The sequence below is a fragment of the Saccopteryx leptura genome, chromosome 11 (assembly GCF_036850995.1).
Source record: "Saccopteryx leptura isolate mSacLep1 chromosome 11, mSacLep1_pri_phased_curated, whole genome shotgun sequence".
NCBI lineage: Eukaryota > Metazoa > Chordata > Mammalia > Chiroptera > Emballonuridae > Saccopteryx > Saccopteryx leptura.
The window spans coordinates 35,370,487-35,387,603 of record NC_089513.1 but is presented as its reverse complement, the minus strand read 5'-3'; the positions used below and the strand labels follow the sequence as shown (position 1 = coordinate 35,387,603).

The 17,117-nt window shown below is 42.0% G+C and overlaps 1 protein-coding gene across 2 annotated transcripts in view; it reads right to left on the bottom strand.

Moving 5' to 3' along the window:
• The window catches only part of GAREM1 (GRB2 associated regulator of MAPK1 subtype 1), a 200,502-nt gene that overhangs the window by 112,994 nt on the left and 70,391 nt on the right, over positions 1-17,117 (bottom strand). The window lies entirely within an intron of this gene.

The following is a 17,117-nucleotide window of genomic DNA, read 5'->3' as shown; positions in this document are numbered from 1 at the left end:
TATATTATAATATATTCAGAAGCTTACAATAAAGTAGCAGATACATGTAGAAAGCATTTTATATACCAAGGTGCCAGACATGGTTTAAACAAGTGCTATAAGACTTATAAGTAGGAAAGCCTTTCCAACTGCAGGATGTAAAGTGAGGCATTTAGACCGGCTTGAAGATCAGGTACCATTTATTCTAGGCACAAAAAACACCCAGTCTTCAGTCTAATTAATATCTACTTTCTTTGGAAAGTGGTCAAATAATTTTGTTGAGATTCAGTACTGACTTTATAAGCCCACTCGGGAGCAAGAACTGCCCTAATCCCTGCTGTGTAGTCACACGTGTACTGCCAGGTACCTTAATTTCTGTTGGGGGGGGGGTGCTGCATGTACTTAGTTCGATTTGAAGAAAAAAAAAAGTAGACAGTAATCTTAAGAAAATTGTCTCATCATACCTCATCATGATCAGACAAATGGCTGAATTAAAAGTATGGTACAAACTATCTGTAATAAGATCCTCCATGTAAAGGTAGGAGAAATTTTAAATATTGAAACAAATCAATTTAATGTCTTTTCACACACCAGCAAAGACTCACTTGTCTTACTGAATAATGGGTGTATTGATATCGCAAGCCTTCACTGGCTTCATTTAAGTCATGTGAAGCAACGTCTTTGCAATGGAGAGAAGAAGGTATTCTGCCACTATACTACTTTGTAAAAATCATAATTGGTTATTTCTAGTATATTAGAAACATTATTGATTTTTTAAAACCTAATCTTACAGCTGACCACTAAATTCTGATATTAATTATAATTTTTGGTTTAGTTTATTTACTTGGATTTTCTAGTATGACAAATAATATTTCCCCCTTCCCTTCCAATGTTAGAAATCTCATTTTCTTTTTTGTCTTACTAGATCAACTACAAAGTAACAGCGATGGCTGCAGAGAACACTGACCTGGCTCTCAGTATATGCTAGACGCTCTTCTAAGCACGTTATAAGCTCATCTCAGCCTCCTGACAAGTATATGAGATAGGTATTATCTCCATTTTATAAATGATACAAACAGGGCACAGAAAGATCAGGTAACATATATAAAAAAATAAGAGCCCCTACAGATGTGAGCCGGGACAATACACCTCCTCTGCTCATCCTCATTTCGGTATAGTACATACTCAAGTTTTGAACTGCGGAATAAGATTCAAGTGTTAGGCTGCAGCTACAGACCAAATGCCCCCTACTGCCTTCATACATTGAGATCCTAAAGCCCAGAGGGCTAGTATTTGCAGGGAGGGCCTTGGGAGGGTGCTTAGGTCATGAGGACGAACTCCTCATGAATGAGATTAGTGCCCTTATAAGAGAGACACCCTCCCCCCCCGCAGAACTCCCTATGAGAGGAAGGACAGTGTGAGACACAGTGAGGAGTTGGCCATCTGCAACCTGGAATGGAGCCTCCAGCAGAAGGCGACCAGAAAATGTGAGAAAATAAATCTGCTGTTTCTAAGCCACCCAGTCGGAGGTATTCTGTTACAGCAGCCTGAACGGACTGTGATAACCTCAGAAGACGAGGTGAAAGTGCGAACCCTCATCTCGTTCCTGACATGAATGAAATCAGTACTACCTTTTGGTTTGTGTTTTTGCCGTAAAAGAGGGGCGAATTTGAGCCTTTTCCAGGAATCAGAGAGGACCCGAGGTGTCTCTCGCCACCTCAATGTCTAGGAGCCCATGTCATTCAAAGTCTAGCTTTACTCCTGGGCCAGGATGCACAGCCCAACTGGTCAGTCATGATGACAGTGGTCTGGGGATGGCTGGGCACCAGCACATGCTTGACAGCTGCCACACGGGAACTCACTATATCATACAGAAGATAATGTCTTAATGGTTCCCATAACAGTTAAAATGTGTTACCTGCTTTTCCTTCTACCACCTCACAAAAAAGGCTACTCACTATTCAACAATGGGTATAGGCCCTGGCCGGTTGGCTCAGTGGTAGAGCATCGGCCTGGCATGCAGGAGTCCCAGGTTTGATTCCTGGCCAGGGCACACAGGAGAAGTGCCCATTTGCTTCTCCACCCCTCCCCCTCTCCTTCTTCTCTGTCTCTCTCTTCCCCTCCCGCAGCCAAGGCTCCACTGGAGCAAAGTTTGCCTGGGCACTAGAATGGCTCTGATTGCGGCAGAGCGACGCCCCAAGATGGGCAGAGCATCGCCCCCTGGTGGGCATACCGAGTGGATCCCGGTCAGGTGCATGCGGGACTCTGTCTGACTGCCTCCCCGTTTCCAACTTCAGAAAAATACAAAACCCCAAAAAACAACGGGTATAAATATGTGTATCCAGCAGGTGAAGTGAAGTTACATATGCCAGGAATTCTGTTGTTCAGCTTAAGTGCCTTTATTCTGTGTGTCTATAGTTTTCTGTGCTGATAACAAGACACGGGGGCTTTGTTCAAATAAAAGCAATGCTCTTTCCCCCACCTGTTTACACCCTGGAAACACCTAGAAGACTAGACTGCATGGCGCCCCAGTGGAACATGTGAGCTTTTCCTGTTCAGTGAGATGAGAACTAGAGAAGCAGAGCATTACGTGTGTCTGTTGTCGACAAAAAAGGTTAAAGGTAAAGGAAAGGTGGAAAAACAGAAAGAACAATTACAGCCTCAATCTGAATGTTTTCTCATACCTGAGATGACACCCTTGTTCGCGACTCACACCGCCGGCCCGTGAGAGACTCTGGAAGAGTCCCAGCAAACAATAGAATGGATTCTTTTTCACTTCCGCCTGACTGATGCAATGTGCTAGTCACAAAGGGCCATCCTCACCTGCTGCCCAAGGGTTATGTCTGAAACACAAATATGATGTCATGGGAGTGAACTCCCTGCTGATGGGATACAAACCAAACCCAGGAGGTTCCTGAGAACTTTGTGATCTGGCCACTGTGGCAGGTTTTAGGTTGAGTGCTCAGGCTTCGCAGTTGAGTGGCTCTGGGTTTGAATCTTTTCTTCACCATCTATTGACTATAGGACCTGGGTTAAGACCTCAAGTCCTTGGTTTCCTCATCTACAAAGAAACAGTTTCTAAGATGAAATGAGATCATGGTTCAGTGGGATGCAAGGGCCCAGCTACCACAGAGTAGGTGCTCCCCTAGGACTTGCTGTGTGGGTCTTACCTGCCCCCATCACCCCCAGCCTTCGCACCACTGCCCAGAACCTAGCAGGTATTCAAGTATTCCGCCCAGGTCTGAATATATCCAGAGACCTGCAGCCGCATGGTTTCAACATAGCCTCTCCTTCCTAGATTTGGACTTGCTATGTATCTGCTTGAAGTTAAACAAAAAAAATTATGGTTAAAATGTTGGGTAAGGAGAGGATTAGCATCAGAAGAGAACTGGTGATACACTTCTTCTGAGGGAGGGGCGTCTCAGATCTGGACTCCACATTGATACAAAATGCTAAATTCTTAACCATATATTATGTGGACCAGGCTTTATATTGTTGTTTTAATTCTTTTAAAATCTGTTTATCCTGGGTACTTACAGATATCTCCGCTTTAAACGTAAAGGGGGAAGAAAAGAGCCAGGGTAGTTCTGGAGAATAATAACTTTGCAATAAAGAGATTGCTCCTTTGCTGCCCCCTGAATTTTTCTGCCATGACACACACGGTTGCTGTCAGTCCCATGCAGTGTGTGTGGAAAGTAACGTCAACTCACAAACTATTTAACTGGGTTTTTTGTTTTCTTTTTTTCAGACTGGGCAGTGGCTTGTCATATTTTCAGCTCTGACAGTGGTTTTTTGGACAACATCTGTCAGGCAGCCTCTATCCAAGAAAAAATTTTATAATATTACAGAAAATGAAACCGATTTCCAATATTAATAAGACAGAAATAATAATAAGTACCTGGGTTTTTCCATCTTGCACCAGTGACACTAAGCTAGATAACTCTGTTATTATAGGAAGTTTATCAGCATCCTCAGTTCCCGCCCCCCAGACTACAGCAGGCCCCTCCCCTCCCCATGTGACTACCAAGAAACGTCTCCAGAGGTTGCCCAATGTCCTGGGGATGGGAAGGTAAGAATAAACCCTCACTTAGTTGAGCAACCTTCTTGCTTAAACTTGGTTGAGAAACCTTGTTATATTGTTAAAGAAAAAAAGTCATTTTTTCTTAAGCAAGGAAGTAACAGTTAAGAATTGTGACTTAACTCAGGACCTGGCCAGTGGTTCAGTGGATTGAGCATCAGCCTGGTGTATGGACACCCCAGGTTTGATTCCCAGTCAGGGCACACAGGAGAAGCGACTATCTGCTTCTCCTCCCTCCCTCTCCCTCCTCTCACCCTCTACCCTCCTGTATGTAGCCAGTGGTTCAACTGCTTCAGGCATGGCACCAGGTGCTGAGGATAGCTTCCTTGGAGTGCATCAGCCTCAGGTGCTAAAAATAGCTTGGTGTACTGGAGCAACAGCCTCAAATGGGGTTGCTGGGTAGATCCCAGTCAGGGTACACATGGGAGTCTGCCTCACTATCGTCCCTCTTCTCACCTAACTAGATAGATAGATAGATAAAAATAAAAAAAATTGTGACAAATTCCATTAGGGAAGTTTTAATCTCAACAAGTCAACCTACAATATCTATACTCCTCAGAAAAATTTCTGTATCACAGTATTGAAAATAGATCATCAGACTATTTTATTCAATTCATCAAACTTTCCTACATTTTTAAACATAGAACAAAGAATTCTTATTTGATGTAGGATATAAGTAATTGCCAAATATAGATAAAGCTATTAAATATGGTGTCAATTTTTTAGAGCTTGAGATTTTTGTACATTTTCCCCCTACCGTCTGATGCTTCACTCCAAACATCCTTTTCTGTGGAACTTCTATCTCTGATGTTCCTGGCCTGCTCAAGAATTAAAAGGACGAGAGCATTCTTGCCAATCTCAAATTCCAATACCTGAGATGATGGGCAAACTTCTAGAAAGACCCTGGAACCCCAAAAGGTAACAGAGGGGTTTGAAAAGAAATCCTAATCGGTATATTCTTACTCATTTCTTTTCAGACAGATTTTATTTTGTTGACAAAATATATTTTAAGATGAAAAAGTTTTTTTAGTATAAAACAGTAGAAATAAATTAGGATCATTAGGAAAAGTGTGAGTGAGCATGTACCTCTCTGCCTGGGGGTTAAAAAAAGTTTGTTTCCTTAAAAAACGGACAAAAATTTAACCTCAATATCTTTCTCTGCTCTTTCCTTGCTTACGACATCTAGATATCAACTCTGACTTCATCAGCACTTCCCCCTGCCTCGGTCAGGACTTTATTATCTTTGATCAGGTCGGTTTCAACAATTCTCTATCCGGTTCCTCTCACCTTCTCCTCCTCCTCCATTCCAAGTCAGTGCAGCAGGCAGGGGTGGGGGTGGGGAAGGGTGGTGGCCTCATGTAATCTCTTTAAAACAAAGATCATGTGAGGCCCCCTCCTAAGGCCCAGAGATTATAGTTTCCATTACTCATCCTAGAATTCAAATTCCTTCATGTTTGTTCCAAGCTAGGTTTTTATTTTATGTTTAAGATTTTATTTATTCATTTTTAGAGAGAGAGGAGAGAGAGCGAGCAAGAAGGAGGGAGGAGCAGGAAGCACCAACTCCCATATGCGCCTTGACCGGGCAAGCCCAGGGTTTCGAACCAGTGACTTCAGTGTTCCAGCTCGATGCTCAGTCCACTGTACTGCCGCCACAGGTCAAGCCCAAGCTAGGTTTCTAAACTTATTTTCTAAATACTCTTTCCCCCTCTACCTGACAAACACTTAAATTATCTTCACAACTGCCCATAATCTGAACTGCCCATAATCGCCAGTGGGCACCTTGCTGGGTGCCAGGGCCCCCACTGGGCTGGGTGTTGTTATGGGCAGTCTAGGATGCCCTTTCTCCCCACATTCACCTGAAGGCCGCCCCTCCAGCTCCCCCAGGGAACTGACATCTCCTTACTCACAGCTCCACCAACCAGGAAGGGGCTTTAAGCTGTCATCTGCCTCCTCCAAGGGAACGAGAAACCAGACTTCTTCTCTGGGCACCTTTATAAACCTACTAAAAAAGTGTTTGTCCTTTAAAGAGCAGTCAATTTTAGTTTGGTCAAAACTACTTACTGAGCCTAACTTCAGTGAGTTAAGCCTGCGCTAGGTTCTGGGAGCCAGGGCTGTCTTCAAGGAGCCTTTCGTGGAGAGAGGAGTAAGAGCAAAACAAACAGATTCTTGGGCACAGACTGTTATGGATTCCAAAGCGGAAGGAAGAGAAAGGGTTTGATCTATACACGTGCTGTGGGACACTAGGAGAAGTACTTGAGGAAGGTAGGTTGGATGTAGGCTGTCACAACTGCATGGTGACTCTCCTGGTGAGCCCCCCAAGCGCTAGCAACAGCGTGGAACTGAGGTGTTGGGGGGGCACTCTCTGAGGAACAGCACCCAGCCCAGTGGAGGCCCTGGCACCCAGCAAGGTGCTCACTGGCGAGCAGCACTCAGTCCAGTGGACAGAGCCTAGACCTCAGATGTCAGTCAGGAGGGTCCTGCATTAGACGGCAGTCTTCCTTCCTGTGGGGAACGCCTCTAAAAAGGCCAGGCCGGGGAGCAGATAACGGTGCCGTAGCTGAGGAAGAGCAGCCTGACAACGGCACAGAGGCCTGCCTGGAGGAGGAAGGAGGCACGTGGGGCCGGGGCGTAGGGGAGGCCCAGCGAGGGCAGCTGGGAAGCAGGAGCAGCTCTGATGGGGACTGTGGAGATAGTGTCAGCAGACTTGGCACACAATCACTGCAGGGCCACGGGGTGGATGGAGAACTGAAATACCCACCACCCAGCATCACTACCTTCTTCGCTACTAGCTTTCTTTAGCTAAAAGAAAACCGGGTGGAACGGTGTGAAGGGCTGTAAGGGAAAACACAACTGAGTAGTAAACTCATGAAATACAAAAGCCATGAAGGGAGAAACGGAACACTTCAAGTGCCTATGTACCCACTACATTTTATTGACCTCCAGTGATTTTTTTAACATCTAGAAAATAAAAGCTCTGTGTTGATTTTGCTAGTCTCACGCTCATTGATTGGCTTGACTCACTGTTAGGGACAAACCCCATGCTCCATAGACCAGTTCTAACAAGTCAGAGGCCCTGGTGATGTTTACCTCAGTAACAACGCACATGGATGTCTGAATCATCTCTCCTCCTGCCTTAAATGTCAGAAGAGTTTGCATGGGACAGGAGGTTCGCTGTTTTTCTATGTAAGAGTACACCTGACAACTACCCGGATGGGTAAGTGGTTTAACAGAAGGCCAGCACACAATTTCACGGAGAGTGAGTCATGAAGGTAAGTAGTTCCAATTCTTAGAAACGAAGTGGGGTGACTTCAGGAAGTTTTTACCAGCATAGCAATCAGTTTTGGAAGGCATTATTAAGTCTGTTTTCCACAAAGAAAAAAAAGAAAGAAAGAAAGAAAGAAAGAAAGAAAGAAAGAAAGAAAGAAAGAAAGAGAAAAAGGAACCTCAAAGCAATTCCTAAAAGCTAGAAGGGAGCCTTTTAAAGGTCACACTATTTCTTGGAGGTACAAATTCAAAATGGAAATCAAATTATGAAGCAAGGCAAGCCCATCCCCACCCATGCTATAAACACTCCATTAACAGCGTGGTTTCGGGAAGCTTGTTCAAAATTTCCACCTGATGTTAATCACATTATCTCATAGGTTAAATTATACTTGAACCAGAGTTATCCCTTTCAAGCCCCGACTTTCCGTTCAGTACCAACATGCAAGTAGAAAGGCAGCAGAAACGGCAGAGCAGGAGTTCTGACCCCAACAACCACCCCAGTTTCGTGCCAGAGTTTTTGTTCTGTTTTCTTGATCCCAGGTGTTCTGTTTGTATATATGGTCTGCAGTATTCTGAGGGCAAACAGGGTAAAATGTGAAAATAGTAATCGAGGGATTCCCAATTTTTTATGAAAGGTACTTTATTAATGTTTTTAGATCAAGAAAAGCCACACAGTATGACACGAAATACCTTTCCATAGTATCTGTTCATATTCCTCCTTTCTATATTTCCCATGAAGCTTGTATTTGATTTTTTCATTTTTCTTTTTTGTTCTAATATTTTTAAGAAGAAACTAATAAAAAAAATTTTCTTTCTCCAATAATCTTACACACACACACACACACACACACACACACACACACACCCCTCTTCCCCCTTTCTATTTAAAGCACTACTACCAACAGGGTCAGCCCCTAGAAACCAGCCAGAGCTGTGAGTAATCAAGTCTCCCTGGGACACCGCTAGCTGAAGGTGCCACCACGCTGTGAAAAGAGAATCATGTCTTTCTGAGGTCACCTTTCATAGGATGGTTTCCATACCTACTTCACACGGGCACAGAACAACCCAGTAAAAGGACTTTCTTTCGCTCTTACAGAAAGTACTTAAGACTACAATAGAAGTAAGATTCAAGGAGTTCTACACTACAACGAATGGAGTCACTGGTTGCTATGTCAGAGTCAACTTTTTCTTGTTTATTAATATTTTCAAACATATAGAAAATTATGGTAATGTGGACACCCATATACCCTTCACCTAGATTTAATAAGTTTGATATCTTGTCAAATAGTCATTCATATTTATGGTTTTTTTGCTAAGTATTTTATACTTTTTAATCACATGCTCTCCCTAAATAATTCAGTATGTGCCTCTAAAAAACAAAAATATTTTCCTTCATATTTATAATACTAGTATTGCATTGATAAAAATAATTCCTTAATATTATCTTGTCATGAATATCACTCCAATTCTAATTTCCTTGGGTGATTACTCTGAAGCATTGAGAAGTGAGAATAGAAAGTTATACCCAAGGTTAGTAACAACCTTTGAGTCATCCTTCTATTGAAGGTAGACACTTCCATAATTTCTTTATCCTTTTTTTGAGTTAAAATATCAGGGAAAATACCCATGAGTGAACAACATTGCCATCTAGCCTCTGACCACAAACACGTGGTACATCAGCTACAGAAATGCCATCATGATAGAAAGAGGTGGAGTAGGAGAGAGTAACAAGCGTCTCTCGGGGGTAAAAAATGGCAATGGCAATATCCCAGACACCAAGCTATTATATTACTTATATTACTCTTTCTTCTTTTCAATAATTATTCCTAAACTAGACAGATTCTTCTGACTCCATTATTCTTTAAAACAATAAATATGAAAAGCCTTTAGCTCCTCTATTTTATTTCCTGACTTCTCTTTAACATATCTGGATAAGCTGATCCAGCTATAACAGTGAGAAATAAATTTCTATTGCTGGCCCTGGTCGGTTGGCTCAGTGGCAGAGTGTTGGCCCAGCATGTGGAAGTCCCAGGTTTGTTTCCCACTCAGGGCACACAGGAGAAGTGACCATCTGCTTCTCCGCCTCTCCCCTTTCTCTCTCTCTCCTCTCCTCCCACAGCCATGGCTCAAATGATTCAAGCAATTTGGCCCTGGGTGCTGAGGATGGCTCCCATTTTCCACTTGTTCTTAACGCCCTTGTGTAATCTAGTTTTCTCTGTGTAATTAACTGAAGTGCCCTTTTGAAGACCACCACTTTCCTAAGTCACACTTAAAAGACCATTCCCTCCCCAGGCCTCCCTGCGTCCAGCAGTTCCCATATTTCGCCTGCTCCTTCGTCCACCGGGCTGTCCTGAAAGCTCTTTCTATCTGTGCCTTCTACCTGGTAATTTACTCAGAGATGGGAATGTCACCTGGATGAAGATGACCCCTAAATGTAGACAAGGACAAGGTTATGATAAATATATAGTTACTTAATTTTCTCCTAGAGCTGTGTGTGAAAGGAGAGAAAAGTGAAAGCTTTAGTCAACTAGCTAATTCTAACAGATCTCTTTCCTCTAGGACAGTTAGAAAGCCTTCCAGTGGAAAATGACTTCCAACTGTTTCCAGGAAGAGCAGGAAGGGAAGCAGGCATGGAGCAGGTGGCATGGGTTCCAATCACACTTATTAGCTCTGTAACATCCCAATATACTTAACATCTCTGCATCTCAGTTTGTACTTGTGCAAAATGCAGATGATACAACCTGCCTCATGGGATGGTTGTGAAAATGACAGGTGCGAACAAAAGTAAAATGCTGAGTTGACAAAGTGCCTAGAAAATATTAAGCACTAAATAAATTCTAGTTATTACTGTGACCTAAAGATTCAATTATGAAAAATGGTGATTTCTTAGACATCTAATTTATATATATTTATTTTTCTTCTTTTCCAGGTGAGAGGAGGGAAAATAGAGAGACAGACTCCCGCACGTGCTATGACTGGGATCTACTCGGCAATCCCCGTCTAGGGCTGATGCTCTGCCCATCTGGGGCCATGCATGTAATAAAGCTATTTTTAGTGCCTGAGGCAGAAGCTCCATGGAGCCATCCTCAGTGCCTGGGCCGAAGCACTCAAATCAATTAAACAATGGCTATGAGAGGGGAAGAGGTGTGTGTGGCGGGGGGGAAGGGTGGAGAAGCAGATGGGTGCTTCTCTTGTGTGCCCTGACCAGAAAGCAAACCCGGGACATCCACATGCCAGGCCGACGCTCTACACTGAGCCAACCAGCCAGGGCTGACATCTAATATTTATTACTGGCAAAACTGGCTGGGATAATGCCCTTTAGCACATGATATTTGTTGTTCAGGAGTTTTTCAAAGAAAGTTTGGTTACTGTCCCTCTATCACCTGAGCTTTATTCCACCTAATAGAGACAGTGCACAAAATGTTGTTCAGCACTAGTAGTTACTTTGTAAATGGATGATTCCTGCTAATTAAACTCACAACCAGAAGAATAAAATTAGCTTGTTTCAACATTTCCTTTTGTTCAGTAATTACAATTCAAGGTTATGTTAGTATAATTTTGCCTGAGACACACAATACACATCTATATGTCTTTTTTTTTTTTTAACAGGCACTGTGGATATAAATCCAGGTGCTTGCTGAGTAAGAGCCTTGCCGACTTCATAAGCAATTCTTCCCAACCTTGTGCTCCAGTGTCACTTATTTCTGTACATATTGAAGCGAGGAGGGAAGTACTGAGATCATTTGAGCTTGTTAGAGATTCTCACCGGATTTGCAGGAAGATGAGAATTTAAAAATAGAAGCCAAATGTGGCTGGAGTTTATCTCAGATGCTTAAGTTCAAGCAGCAATCTGTTCACCCATGATGACTGTATGCATTCCATTGAACCATTTATATTTCTACACACGCAGTCAGAATTCCACTACGTTTCCAACTGATAGCCCACGGATACACAGGCACCTCATGTTATGATCCATTTGGTTTCTCAAAGCTGTGTCTCTACAGAGAGATTTTTGGGGGGCTGGTTTCCAGGAGAGAGGTGACCACAAGGAGGTGACATATATTTAGCACTCATCACGTTCCAGACACAGCGTTGTGCCATTTACAGCACTTGGAACTTAAGAGACTCGCCATGACATTTTCTAAGGTAAATCTCCATTTTATAGATTGAAAACTTGGAAGTTTAGAAGGGAAAATAAAATTCCAGAGGCAATGGCAGGATTTTGTGGAGCCTGAACTTTGTATTAGATTTAAAGGAGAAAAAAAATTGTCAAATTGTGAATATTAAATTCCATTTAAGGCCCTACAAAGGGTCAGCATTAAAGAGGGGACCCTGAGACATGAGCTGCAACGGTAACCAACTGAGCTACAGAGAAGAAAGGAATTTGACGAACAGAAAATGAACTGCAAAATGAAAATCATTCATCTTTAGAAGCTCTTGCTATAATTAAGTGGTACTAGGTTAAAGTTTTTTTTTTAAAAAAAGACAGATTTTGTTGTTCTTATTGTTGTTTAATAAATCAGGATAAGTGGGAGGAGTGCAGGGTAAATTAACTCTCTGATAAAGTGCCAGACAGTAATTTAGACAGGCTGAGTAAGCAGAATGCATAAATATTCTGACTTCTGTACTGTATGTTTCTTAGGACACATTTGCCCTTCTAGAAGCATTGAAAAGTTAGAAAGTTTACCTAAAATTTATCTATGATGCTTTTCGAATAAAACTTGCATGAAAGCAGCAATCACTTTTCTAAACATGATGCCAATATTTCTTGAGTGGTTTCTCCACTGTTAGCAAAATACATGATGCTGACTGAACACATTCCCTCTCCCAGAATCAGTTGTTGGTTATACCAAGAAAACTCCTTCCATCCCAAATGAAAAAGTTATTTTGCCAGAATGAGAAAAGTCTTTATTTTTTCCCCATAGTACATCTCATAATTTCAGAATGCAGAATAAGGCGATCTTATCACTGTATCTGAGTGCAATTCTGATAAAAATGTCAAGTCACATTTATCTTTTCTCAACATTTGATGACGTTATTTCTTTTCATAGGAATATTTCTGATAAAGATTAGGGGAAACTCACTCTGAATTGTGATTTTCGAAAAATACGGAGCTTTACTACTGTGCAGAGGATCTGTGAACAGAGCTGCCCAGGGCTGCCCAGGCTGGGTACTGCATAGTTCCCGGGGACACCATGTACAGAGACCACAAAGTGAGGAGTGCCACCCGGAACAGGACAATACAGTGTCCCAGACTGCAATAGGATACTGACTGAAAAGATGATTGCTACCCATTGCAGAAAATAAGGACATGCTTGAATAAAGTAGAGGGGGCATATCATAGAGATTCATCAGCCAGCTTGTACCCAAACGCTAAATTTAGGACAATTTGAGCATCAAAATAAATAAGAATAAAAAATTTTATAACACATTGAATGGAAAATCCATAACTCCATGTCGATAATAATAAGTGAATATATAAAAGGAAAAGAAGAAAACTGAATCAGACAGAAACATCAACAGCTGCCCGAGTGGGTGAGGAAAGGAGAGTTGGCAAAAGAATAGGATACATCCTTACAGAATGTCCAAGTGTTTCCTTCTAAATGTTCTAGTAACCACAAAGTAAATGGTAATAATATAGCAGACAAATCAGACAACACCTTAACCAAGTGATCAAAATTAATGGCACCAAAAGGGACATCACACACCTCCAGATGTGACTGTCTGAGGAAACATCCCGTACATAGCAATCCAACCAAAAGCTTTATCCCAAGGAGACCGGGAAGCCCAAACTGAGGGCAATTCTATTAAACAACTTCCTATTTTTTTCAAAAATGTCATGAAACACAGGAAGGCTGAGGCATTGCTGAAAGTAAAGGAAACTAAAGGGACATGACTGTTAAATTCAGAAAGTGGTCCCAGACTGAACTCTGTCCTGAAGGGGAAAAATGCAATAAAGGTCATTCTGGGGGCATCTGACAAAACTGGAACATGGACTGTAGATTAGATAAAAGTATTAAATGTCCTGAATTTGCTAATAGCACAGTGATTACATAAGAGGATATACACAGTGAATTATTAGGGGATATATGCTGACTACTCTCAAATGCTTCAGAAAAAATACACGTGTTCTGTGGATACAGAGAAAAACCAGAGGGAGGACGGGAGGAAAGGAAGACAAACACAGAACAGTAATGTTAAAAGTGTGTCAGGCTAGGTCCATGGCAAAAGGGAATAGATGACACTACTGCAACCTCAAAACAAAAAGGTAAAAAAATATGATACTACTGCAACCTCAAAACAAAAAAGTAAAAAAAAAAAAAAAAAAAGAGCAGCCAAAACCATTTTGAGGGGATCAGTGTTCAGCTTGCTTTAATGAGCAGAAAAGTAATTCAACTTGTAATCAGTAGTGCAAAATAAAGAGTTAACGCTTTGGAAACATTTCATTCCCATCCTTACAATTATCCCCATGAACATATATGGAGCCCTTACTAAGTGATAAGTACTCTGAAAAATGTTTCATTTGCGGTACCTTAGTCTTCACAACGACCCGAAGAGAAAGGCGCTCTAGTTTCCCTCACTTCACAGATGAGGAAAACGAAGGCTTAGAGGTATCGTGACTTGCCTAGAGTAACACAGACAATAAATGGCAGAACCAGAAATCTAACTAGGTTGATTGCAAAGCTGGTTGATTTATTACTATGTTAAACTTATTTAATTTCTGATTATTTATTAATTTTTTTCAAAGAAAGAGGGATGAACCTCAACCTAGGTGAAATTCTGACAAATGAGTAAAGTATGCTTGGATAAATTATAATTACAGCACTAAATAAACCAGAGAGATAAAAATGATATTTTTGGTCTCCATAATTCACTTTATATTCTTTTTTTCCAGGGGCTGAAATTTGTAATATACAAATTCATAGAAAAAATATATACCCCAACATGTCCTTCAAAATGATCTTTTCAAATATCTCATAAACCATTTGGTACTTGCAATAGAATGAATGTTTGTGTCTTCCTAAAATGAGGTGTTGAAGTCTAAATCCCCAAAGTGATGGTATTTGGAGGTGGAACCTTTGGAAGGGATTTAGATCATGAGGCTGGCACCCTCATGAATGAGATTAGTGCCCTTACAAGAAGAGACATAAGAGATATGATTACTCTTTCTCTACTATATGAGGACACAGCAAGAAAACCAGGCATCTGCAAACCAAAAAGTGTGCCTTCTTCAGATACCAGACCTGCTGAAGCCTTGATCCTGGATTTCCCAGATGCTAGAACAGTGAGAAATAAATTTCTATTGCTGGCCCTGGTCGGTTGGCTCAGTGGCAGAGTGTTGGCCCAGCATGTGGAAGTCCCAGGTTTGTTTCCCACTCAGGGCACACAGGAGAAGTGACCATCTGCTTCTCCGCCTCTCCCCCTTCTCTCTCTCTCCTCTCCTCCCACAGCCATGGCTCAAATGATTCAAGCAATTTGGCCCTGGGTGCTGAGGATGGCTCCATGGCCTCGCCTCAGGCACTAAAATAGCTTGGCTGCCAAGCAAAGGAGCAGCGGCCCCCAGATGGGCAGAAAATCGCCTTGTATGAGCTTGCTGGGTGGATACCAGTCTGGACACATGCCCGAGTCTGTCTCTGCCTCCCTGCCTCCCGCCTCTCAGTTAATTAAAATAAAATTTTGTGGCTTACAGTCTGTCCAGTCTATTGGTATTTTGTTCTAGTAGCCTAAACTAAGGTAGTCTTATTTCAAGTTTTTCTTCCTTGAAATATATTTTCTCTTCTTTCATACGAAGTGGTGGATCTTAGTGGTCATACTTCCTTTTAGGCTTGACACCTCAATATTACTTTAAACACGTATTATTTGCAACCCACTGCCCAATTTTCCTATTCAGTGTACTACTGCCTTCCTTGCCTATGAAGAGTACGACTAAACGTACTGTATATTTCTTCCCGGTGGAAGCAGAATGACTGTTCATAAAAATTAATATGTTCAAAACAATAAACATTTGCAAATACTTGCAGGTGTTTGGGGACATTTTATCGTCTGACACAGTGAATACCCATCTCAGAACAATGAATCCTAAACCATGAATGCATAGTTTAACCACAGGAGGAGCTTTTAAAATCCTGATGCCTAGCCCATACTCAAGACCAATTCAACCAGAACCTCGGGAGATGGGACCTGGGCATCGATCATTTTCAGCTTTCCTGACGATTCCAATGTGTAGCCAAGTTTGAGATCACTACCTCAAGTGTCTGTAGCCATAAAGAATCATACCTTTTGGGTAGAGAACCAAAGGATTCACAAAAGCTTTTTGGAATTGGTCTCACTAGTTAAGGAACGGTGAGTGAAGATATGTGTGAACGTAGGAAACAGTAACTGAATGAAGACCGAGGACATGTGCTAAATGAATGTGATACACAATGGTACATCGGGAGACCACATGGGGACAGCAGGTGACACCTGCACCCTCCACACACACGACAGGCTCACAAATGATAAAAGCAAAGCTCAGGAAGTCAACTTCAGCCAGGTAATGGCGTAAATAGAAGAGTATCTGGATGGCCCAGGATACAGTGAGGCGATGAATGGAGCTGGAGTGGGAGGCTGACTCTTCAGAGCAGGAAAATTAGGCGTAAGGAAGTAGACTGGCACTAGCCCTGAGGGGGCCTGGAGCAACAAGGTAGAGAGGCCGGTGGTGGTCTGGAGTCTCTGAACAGGTTTGCGGAAATGATCAAATGAAAACTCTCCTTTGGAAGGAATGATCTGACAGGGAGAATCATATAGTTTTGGGAGAATAACTAAAATTCTATCTACAAAGAGAGAAAAACATGATAGGTTCGGTAAAACTGGATGTTCATGAAGCATAATCCTACACCTTGCTTTTCAATTTTCCACAAAAGAAGGAGCCAGAAATGGGGCCTGCTAAGAATAGTGTGGATCCCACCTGCTGTGGGTTCCACACACGGGAGACACTGGGCAGCCTGAGGGTCTGACTCATCTCTGCCCCGTTGGCTTGGCTCCAGCCTGAGAGTAGTAACACTTTCTCAACTACACATTCCTCTTTTTTCTACAAAGGCTACACCTACGGGTAAGAAATAGAATTCTAGAGGACAATATTTCAGATCAGAGAAATGCTTTCTTAGTTCTTTTTTTTTTTGGAAAAAAAAAGGATTTTTCAGAAGCTGAATGATTTCTAGGTCATACTGGCAATTAAAGACTTCTATGAATAAAAAAAAGGGGAACGAGACATTCATTCATTCATTCATTCATTCATACAGCAAATATGTATTGAACATGTAGCATTTGATGCTGTTCTAGACATTGGGAAGAAATACAACCAGATCCCTTTTCCAAAATAAAAAAAACTCTCTGGGTACTGTGGAGGTTTCATTCAAAAACTTAATAGCAATCTAAGGCTACAAAATTTATAGCTAATTTACTAAAGTGTCTTGCTACAGACCTTTATAGCTCCCCACCCCCCCAAAATCAAGGTCCTTTATGTAATGAACTATAACTACCAGAGAAAGTACAGAATAACATAAATTCCTTTTTAAAAACTGCATTTGTATATGTATGTTCAAGCCACTAGATGTACCCTAAACTCCCAAAGAGTACTAGCACATAAATGTGCTCAATAAAAATTTTAGGGCATCCTGACCAGGCGGTGGCGCAGTGGATAGAGTGTCAGACTGGACCCAGGTTCGAGTCCTTAAGGTCGCCAGCTTGAGCGCAGGCTCATCTGGCTTGAGCAAAAAGAGCTCACCAGCTTGGACCCAAGGTCGCTGGCTCGAGC